Here is a 7783-nt window from a genome sequence, read left to right on the forward strand (position 1 = left end):
ACATAAAGCCGACTATCCTAGAACGATAAAAAGCAAACTACCCTAGTCCTATAAAAGCAGTAAACCTACCTATACCTCCGTCAGACTAGGACATCAAGGGAAAAACTACTCAGTCATGCCGCAAGGTTCCTCCTTCGGCCAATATCGTGATAAATTTCTCAGTAGGTTTCTCAACAAGAACATCTAAAAGCCCTTTTTGCAATAGACTTGGATGCCTTGGAGCATGAATTTCTAGAGAAATTGATGAACCTCAACAAAAAATTGTCGTTCAGTCGCTTGAGGTATCCAAAGTATATATGATTCACCCGTGACAGAAAAAGTTTCAAAGTTAGTATCCCATGGTGAATCAGAGACTATAAGTAGATAGAATTCAAAAAAATTCCCAGAAAGTGATGTAGTCTTGACACATTCTGAAGTTTCAAACTCTGGTTCAATTTTCAACTTCTCTTCCTTTAATGATCAACACCGAGGTATTGTCTTGCGGGGCATCCATTATTTCTTTTATCATAGGATTGTTTGAATATGTGGTGTGCCAAGCAATCATCCAAAAAGTTAAAAAATTTAGCTGAGAGTGACTCATTTTTCTCATTAAAACTTGTGATGATCTGCTCATCTCTGAAAATGGATGGACGCATGCTCTCTTGCTCTTGCTCTAGGTGGGTAGAAATCACTACCGGGTATGTCTCATCTTGAAGTAAATAAACATATTTCAAATCAAATGGCAAAGGTTTTAGGTCAACCTTCGGTGGCTTGAGGTTAGACGGTAGAGGCACTTCATTAGTTTGGGGCAACTCTTCAAATTGTGGCCTCCACTAGTTAACTTCAAGTACCGGCATAGTATCAAGCATGACACATGTCTCCCTAACATGTCATCATCAAAATCATGGGAGTGGTCTAGGCACATTTCTAGAGGGTCAGAGGATAAGGTTAAAGGTGTCCTATCTTCCACGAAAGAGTCAATCATATTAATGTCGTGGAAATCGTCATCATCCTCCAACCGTCTGCTTGTGTTGAAAAATATGTTTAACTCCAAATGTCATATTCCTAAAAGATATACTCATGACACCATTCCTGCAATTAATAATTGCGTTTGAAGTGGTAAGGAATGGGCGACTAAGAATGACGAAAATCTGAGTGCTCACGTTACTGATGGGTTTGGTATCTAGGACAATAAAATCTACCGGGTAGTAGAATCTGTCAACTTGGACCAACACATCCTCAATTATCCCTCTCGATAAACGAACTAAGCGATCAGCAAGTTGTAATGTGGTTAGGGTGGGTTTTAATTCACCGAAACCTAATTGTTTGTACACCAAGTAGGGAATTAGATTTACCCTCGCTCCCAAATCAAGAAGTGCATGCTCAATGCGGTAATTCCCAATTACACAAGCAATGATTAGGCTACCGGGATCTTTGAATTTCTGCGGCACATCTTGTTTTAGGATGACACTCACTTTTTCAGTTAAAAAGATTTTCCTTTGAATGTTTTACCGTCTTTTGGTCGTACACAAGTCTTTCAAAAATTTGGCATATGAAGGTATTTGTTTTACGGCATCAAGTAGAGGAATATTGACCGTCACTTATTTTAACACCTCTAGAATGTCCTGAGAGTTAGAGAGAGGTTTTGGTGCAACAAACCGTTGGGGGAATGGATCAATCGGCTTGCCCTAAAGTTCCGGTTCCAACTCTTGTGGAGCAGTGCTAGGTCTATCATCGTTGTCCTCTTCTGGGTCCTTAGCTTTTCAGCCCTAATTGGAATGGTTTTGTCAATGGTTGTCCCACTCCTAAGAGTGGTGATAGATTTGGCTTGCTCCATCTGATTTGAAGAGTTGTGTTCACTTATCTCATATTGTGGTTTGGGATTGGGGAGAGCTTGAGCGGAAGCATCCCTTTTCCCACAATTGCTAATTGTGACTCCATCCTTTGGACAGATGACGTAAGTGTTCCAATTACTAATCTGATTTCTTGGATTGCTTGTGCCATATTCTGATTAAGTAGCTCTTGGTCTTGAATGTGTTTTAGAACAGGATCTTCTTGAGGTTTCACTTGATTTGGAATTTGATTCAAGAAACCTTGAGGGGTAGCAGTTTGTCCATTCCTCCAACTGAAGTTTGGATGATTTTTCCAACCAAGATTGTATGTATTAGAAGTGGGCCCACTGAAAGGTCTTTGGTAATTGCTTACAACATTAGATTGCTCATTCAGCACTTCTTAAAAAATAGATATTGTCGGGCAAGTTTTGGTTGTGTGAGTGTTGCAACCACAAATACCGCAAACAATTTCCTTACCCTTATCCTTCTTTGATTTTATGGCCTTAAATTTCCTTATGAGATTAGCCACTTTAGAATTGAGATCATCATCCTCTTTCAGAAGGTATATACTCCACCCCTTTCCTTTGATTAAGTAGGCCTAGAAGTGGTACTTGATTTTGGGTATGTGTCCCATGATTGTGCGTTTTCAACAAGTCTATCCAAGTAGTCCCGCACATCATCGATATTTTCATTCATGAATTCCCCATTGCACATTGTCTCGACCAATTGGCGCATGGAAGATGTCAGACCATCATTGAAGAAGTGTGTAATGCGCCATGTTTCAAAACCATGTTGTGGGCATGAATCGACAAGATCCTTGAACCGCTCCCAACATTGGAAGAATGTTTCTTCTTCCTTTTGGGTGAAGTTCATGATCAACTTCCTGATGGTGTTCATCTTATGGTATGGAAAGAATTTTTTTATAAACTCCTTCATCATGTTATTCCATGTGACAATAGATCTGGGATGTAGTGAATGCAACCACATCTTAGCCTTCTCTTTTAGAGAAAAGGGAAAGTGTTTTAGTTTGACCGTGTCCTCAGACACGTTAGGAAAGTATAAAGTGGTTATAATCTCACTAAACTCTTTTAGATGTAAATATGAATTCTCTAACTCAAGCCTATGAAATTTAGGAAGGAATTGGATCACCCCTGGCTTGATATCCATGTGTCCCGTATTTTCAGGAAAAACCATGCATGAGGGCATGCTCACCCCCGTCGTTTGTAAATAATCTCGTAAAGTACGAGGCGGGGGTGCTTGATGCACCTCATTCTCATCCTGAATGTCTTCCACCCTAGGTTAAGGTAGAAGAGGTTGGTTTGCAGCCATCACTTCAATTAACTTTGGGGATCTTGAGCGGTGTCTAGTCCTGCGATGGATAGTCAACCCCTCAACCAATCCTCCTTCAGTCAAGAGATGTCGAGTGTTATCATGGACCCACTTGGGCATGAAACACTCGTAGCCTTCAATTCAAATTCTAAAAGTAAACCTAAAAAGGAAGAAAATAAATAGAAATTTAGAAATAAAGAGAAAAGAATTGGAAAGAAGTTACCAAATTCGAAGTTCCTAAGTTAAAATCTATAAAACAAAATAAAACAAGTTAGTTTCTAAAAATAGAAAGTAATCTAGCTTCTAAAAAAGGAAAGTGTCTAAAAATAAAAAGAAAGTTAGTTTCTAAAATTAAAAGAAATCCTATAAAAATAGAAAATAAAACCTAATTTAAAAATAGAAGAAAGAAAAATTAGACAACTAGAAAGAGATAACCAATTTAGAAAGCCTATATCAGGGTCCTACAAAACAGGAAAGTTAGGTTAGTTTCTAGAAATCAAATAGAAAAACATAAACCTAGAATTAAAAACTAGAAAAACCCTAATCTTAACTTAATTTTAAAACTAGTTAATCTCAGAAAACCGTAACCATCAATCCCCGGCAACGACGCCTAAAAACTTGTTCATAACCCATGTATAGGGTTATGATGTAGTAATAATCTCGGTAAGATCGAGGTCGAATCCACAGGGACTGAACCTTGTATGCAATCTGAAAGTAACTGGAACTAGAACTAGGGGAAGATGTAATCTAAATCAGGTAAATTAAGAGAATAATGGTGAAACACTTTAACTAAAACTAGTAAAATTCAAAGGTGGGAAAACTAGGGTGCCAAGGATCCACTTGTAGAAATCAGGGAGATCTATGCTTGATATAACCTTAAAAATCAAATCTGAACTTCCTTTGATCTAGTTTTCAAGAGATGAGAAGGATGTGAATTAGACTTAATTCTATTACAAAACCATGTCCACGAGATAAAGAAAATAATAGAATTTAACCAATCCACTAGTCTGAGAGATGTATGAATGTTAGGAAGGATTCCATCATCCAACCATGTCCAAGGGGCGATGGTGAACAACAGAGATTTCTAACTTCATAATCACAATAATGAAAAGAACATGCTCAAAGCTATTATAGATTCATTGTAATTTAAGTCACAATAAACCATTAAAAACTAAAGGCATTCCTTATAATCAAACTAGAATCAAAATCAGTTCAAAGTAAATGTGAATCAAAATGCATAAAGAAAAAGTCTCCCATCACACTACATGCTTCACCTCTTAGCCCTAGCTAAGAGGTTTAGCCAACCATACTCATGATCAACTAAGTTCTCTTAAAGGAAAGATCTAAACAAAACCATAAAGAAAAGGAAAAGAAAACTTAAGAAGCGAAGGAACTCCCTAGCCGCAGGCCTAGATCTCTCTTTCTTCACATGTGTAAGGATGCTCTTACCCATGTTCTCCCTCTCCTTCTTATAACATGCGTGAGGCGGTGGATGGGAGGCTGGAGTCGGTGGAAAACTTCACGTGGAAGTTTTCTTTACGCAGCAACGCAACCTGAGTTGCGTTTGGCCTAAATTTCTGGATGATGGACGACCTGTTCTTGAAGTGTGACTTCATGGTTGGGGTAAATACCCCTTTCCAGAGCTTTTGGACGGTTCAGATCGCGATTCAACCACCACTATGATCACAAAATGGCCCACTGCGTCCAGTTTTCATGGACGCAGGGCCTGAGGAAACAGAGGTCGCTGACATGTTCGGTGGGCCCCACAGTGATGTTTTTGGAAGTATCCACCCCGTCCATTGGATTCCTGGAGAAAAACCAGTCGGGATGGGATATTTTTTCTCAAGTTTGGATGGCCCATTGCATCAAATCACCCCGCCGTTCATCCTGCGTTTTTTGGTGATCCACGTGAGTACGTAAGCATGGGGCCAAAAGGAAAGTATGGTTAGGGTTGTGGCCACCCTCCGGACATAATTGATGGTCCGGATCATCCCAATGGATGATGAGTGGGGCCCACTGAGATCAGCCGGTGGACGAACGTCCACCCACTGACATATTTTGATTTTATTGAAGAAGAGAGTCGGTCAGCGTGCACTGACCGACCTTGTGCTTTTCGGTGCACGGACTGTGTACGTGTGCTGTGCACACGCACACCCTGAGGGTGGGGTCCTCAGTGATGCGTGTGGGAAATCTGCTCCGTCCATCCGTTTTGTCACCCTATTTAAGGGGTTGAGATCAAAATTGAAGTATATCCAAATATTAGGTGGGCTCCAAATTAGAGATTTGGTGGCTGATCTGTCCGTTGGGCCACTTTCACAAGGATCCAATGGTTGAAATTTGACATGTATGGTTAATTTATGGTCCTCAGTCTAGATATAAAGTTTAGAGCTGAACGGATGGTGGGAATCCTATGATCTTGCATTCTAAAAGATTTTTAGGTCTCTTTAGCGTGAATTGCTTGATTTTTCTTGGATCTTTAGCATGTAAATTCTTCAATCTCGGTCCCTTGGGGTCCGTCCCTTGCTTTGGTGACTTTTGAGTGTTAAATCCATGCTTTCACTACCCTTTTTCAGTCCAGGCTCCTAAATTCACCTTGCAATACAAACATGATTAAAATAAGGTGTTAAACAGTATCATGTTCATAAAAGCAAGTAATAACTAGGGTCTAATATGCAATATTTGACCCTCAACAGAGTTGTCTTCGATGGCATCGAAGACTGTTCAATGGGACTTCGATGCCATCGAAACTTGTCTGTTTTTGTGATATTCTTTTTTAACGGACTTCTTCCCACACTACTAACTATTATTATTTAAGATCACTTTTCCTATAAGGTTTGGGATATATAGAAGGTTTTGTTTAGAAGCATTGGTATAGTTTTTTTAAGAGTCTTTGCCATTTCCTTATTTTGTCATGCTTTGGACGCCTTCGATCTTTGAGTCTTCAAACTTGAATCTTCTTTAGGGCTCTTCAGACTCTAAGACTCATAACTCATGCTAATTGACAAATTAGGACACTTACAATCTCCCCCTTTGTCAATTACATGACCAAACCTACAAAACAACCTATATAACTCAATAAACATGTAACATTACATGACTTGTTGTAAGATTTACAAGATTTACAAATATTACTCAAGACATTCACAATGTACTCTTCAATGCTCACCTTAATTCTCTATAACACAAATGTTACCTAAAAGACAAAACATAAAACTTGGTGGAAGTATGTTTCTCCCATTTTTATCAGTGATTGGCAAAGGTTAGCTATATGAACATGATTTATCAACTGAAGCTTGAAAATATAGACAGTAATACCCCATACAAGGGAAAGAAACAATAGGCATGTGAACACATAGGATATGAAGCAAAGAATAGAATGTAAATAATATATCCAAAAGATTCATTCATTCACAAAAGTCAAATCCAAAAAGGAACATCCAATGAATCTTCGGTAAAAAGAAAGTACTATAAGATCAAGATGGTCAGACACATAACATTCCCCCCTCCCAAAATAATAATAATAATAATAATAATAATAATGACCTACTGGATCCCTAACTAAACTACCCCTAACTAGAGGGCCTGGGTCCGGAGATAGTGACGTTGTCACGACGGCAGGTCAAGATTGCCAAAATTTCCTTTATCGTCTACTGTAGCGAATGTATCATCTGCTCTAATCTAGTAAGCCATTCATCATGATGAGTTTGTTGAGCTTAAAGAGCCACCTGGCCGTCAATAGCTCCTCGAATCGATCAGATGGCTGGGTGGTATGCTTGGAGGTAGCTACATCTGTGGTGGCTTGGTGCGAGGTCTTTGGTTTTGGTGTGACTCTGGCGCTCATGGCCTCCTCTCCACTGCCCGTAGGAATATCAATGTCCTGTTCGTCGGCCATTGGAATATCAATTCCTCATCGTGTGGTGCCACTGCTGGGGCCAGGAGGTGCATCTTCTTTATATTTTCTTGGGTGATCCGTGATGCTGGGATAGGTGTATCCAAGGTCGGTGAGAACCCACATTCTCGAGCCAGTAAACATATGAGATGACCGAATGGGAGGTAGGTGGGCCTACTCCATCACACAAGAAGCACAAGCTGGTGAAGAATAATGGTGGTAAGATATAACTGGATACCCATCCCTACACTATAGATGATGTCTACCATAAAAGGGGTTAGGCCAACTCTATTTGTTCCCCTAGGGTAGATGTTTGTCAAGAATATGGAGTGAAGGAGTTGGGACTGATTGGACATGGTAGAGGATCACAATGCATTGCCGTGAATCCACAGCTTGTCCTTCCTGTTACATAAAATTTTGGTCATCATGACCCCGAAAATAGGAGAAGTGAGGTCATGGTAAGGTTGAGCCTTGCGGGACACAGAGACACCAATGAGTGTAGCAATGCAGGCTAGGGTAATCTTGACAATATGATGACTTACATCGACTTTAAAGGAGGAAGGGTGAGGGGTGGGACTCGGATACTTGGATAGAAATTGGTAGACTTGATTTGTTTGAGTCATACCACCAAATTTTAACATATTTTTCCATCCTATTGCTTTCAACATAGTATCTATCCCATAAGGTTGTATGCTTGTGATATCAACATTTCTCTCGAATATGATTTTTCGACCCTTATATTTTTTAAAAAAAT

At 39.6% G+C, this 7783-nt stretch overlaps 1 non-coding gene across 1 annotated transcript; it reads left to right on the forward strand.

The window, feature by feature from the left end:
• Positions 1-2595: 2595 nt before the first annotated feature.
• On the forward strand, positions 2596-2702 carry LOC131244804 (small nucleolar RNA R71). The gene has a single exon (XR_009170578.1). It is a non-coding gene; the product is annotated as a small nucleolar RNA R71 (small nucleolar RNA).
• Positions 2703-7783: the final 5081 nt, after the last annotated feature.

Source organism: Magnolia sinica, chromosome 4 (genome assembly GCF_029962835.1).
Source record: "Magnolia sinica isolate HGM2019 chromosome 4, MsV1, whole genome shotgun sequence".
NCBI classification, from domain to species: domain Eukaryota; kingdom Viridiplantae; phylum Streptophyta; class Magnoliopsida; order Magnoliales; family Magnoliaceae; genus Magnolia; species Magnolia sinica.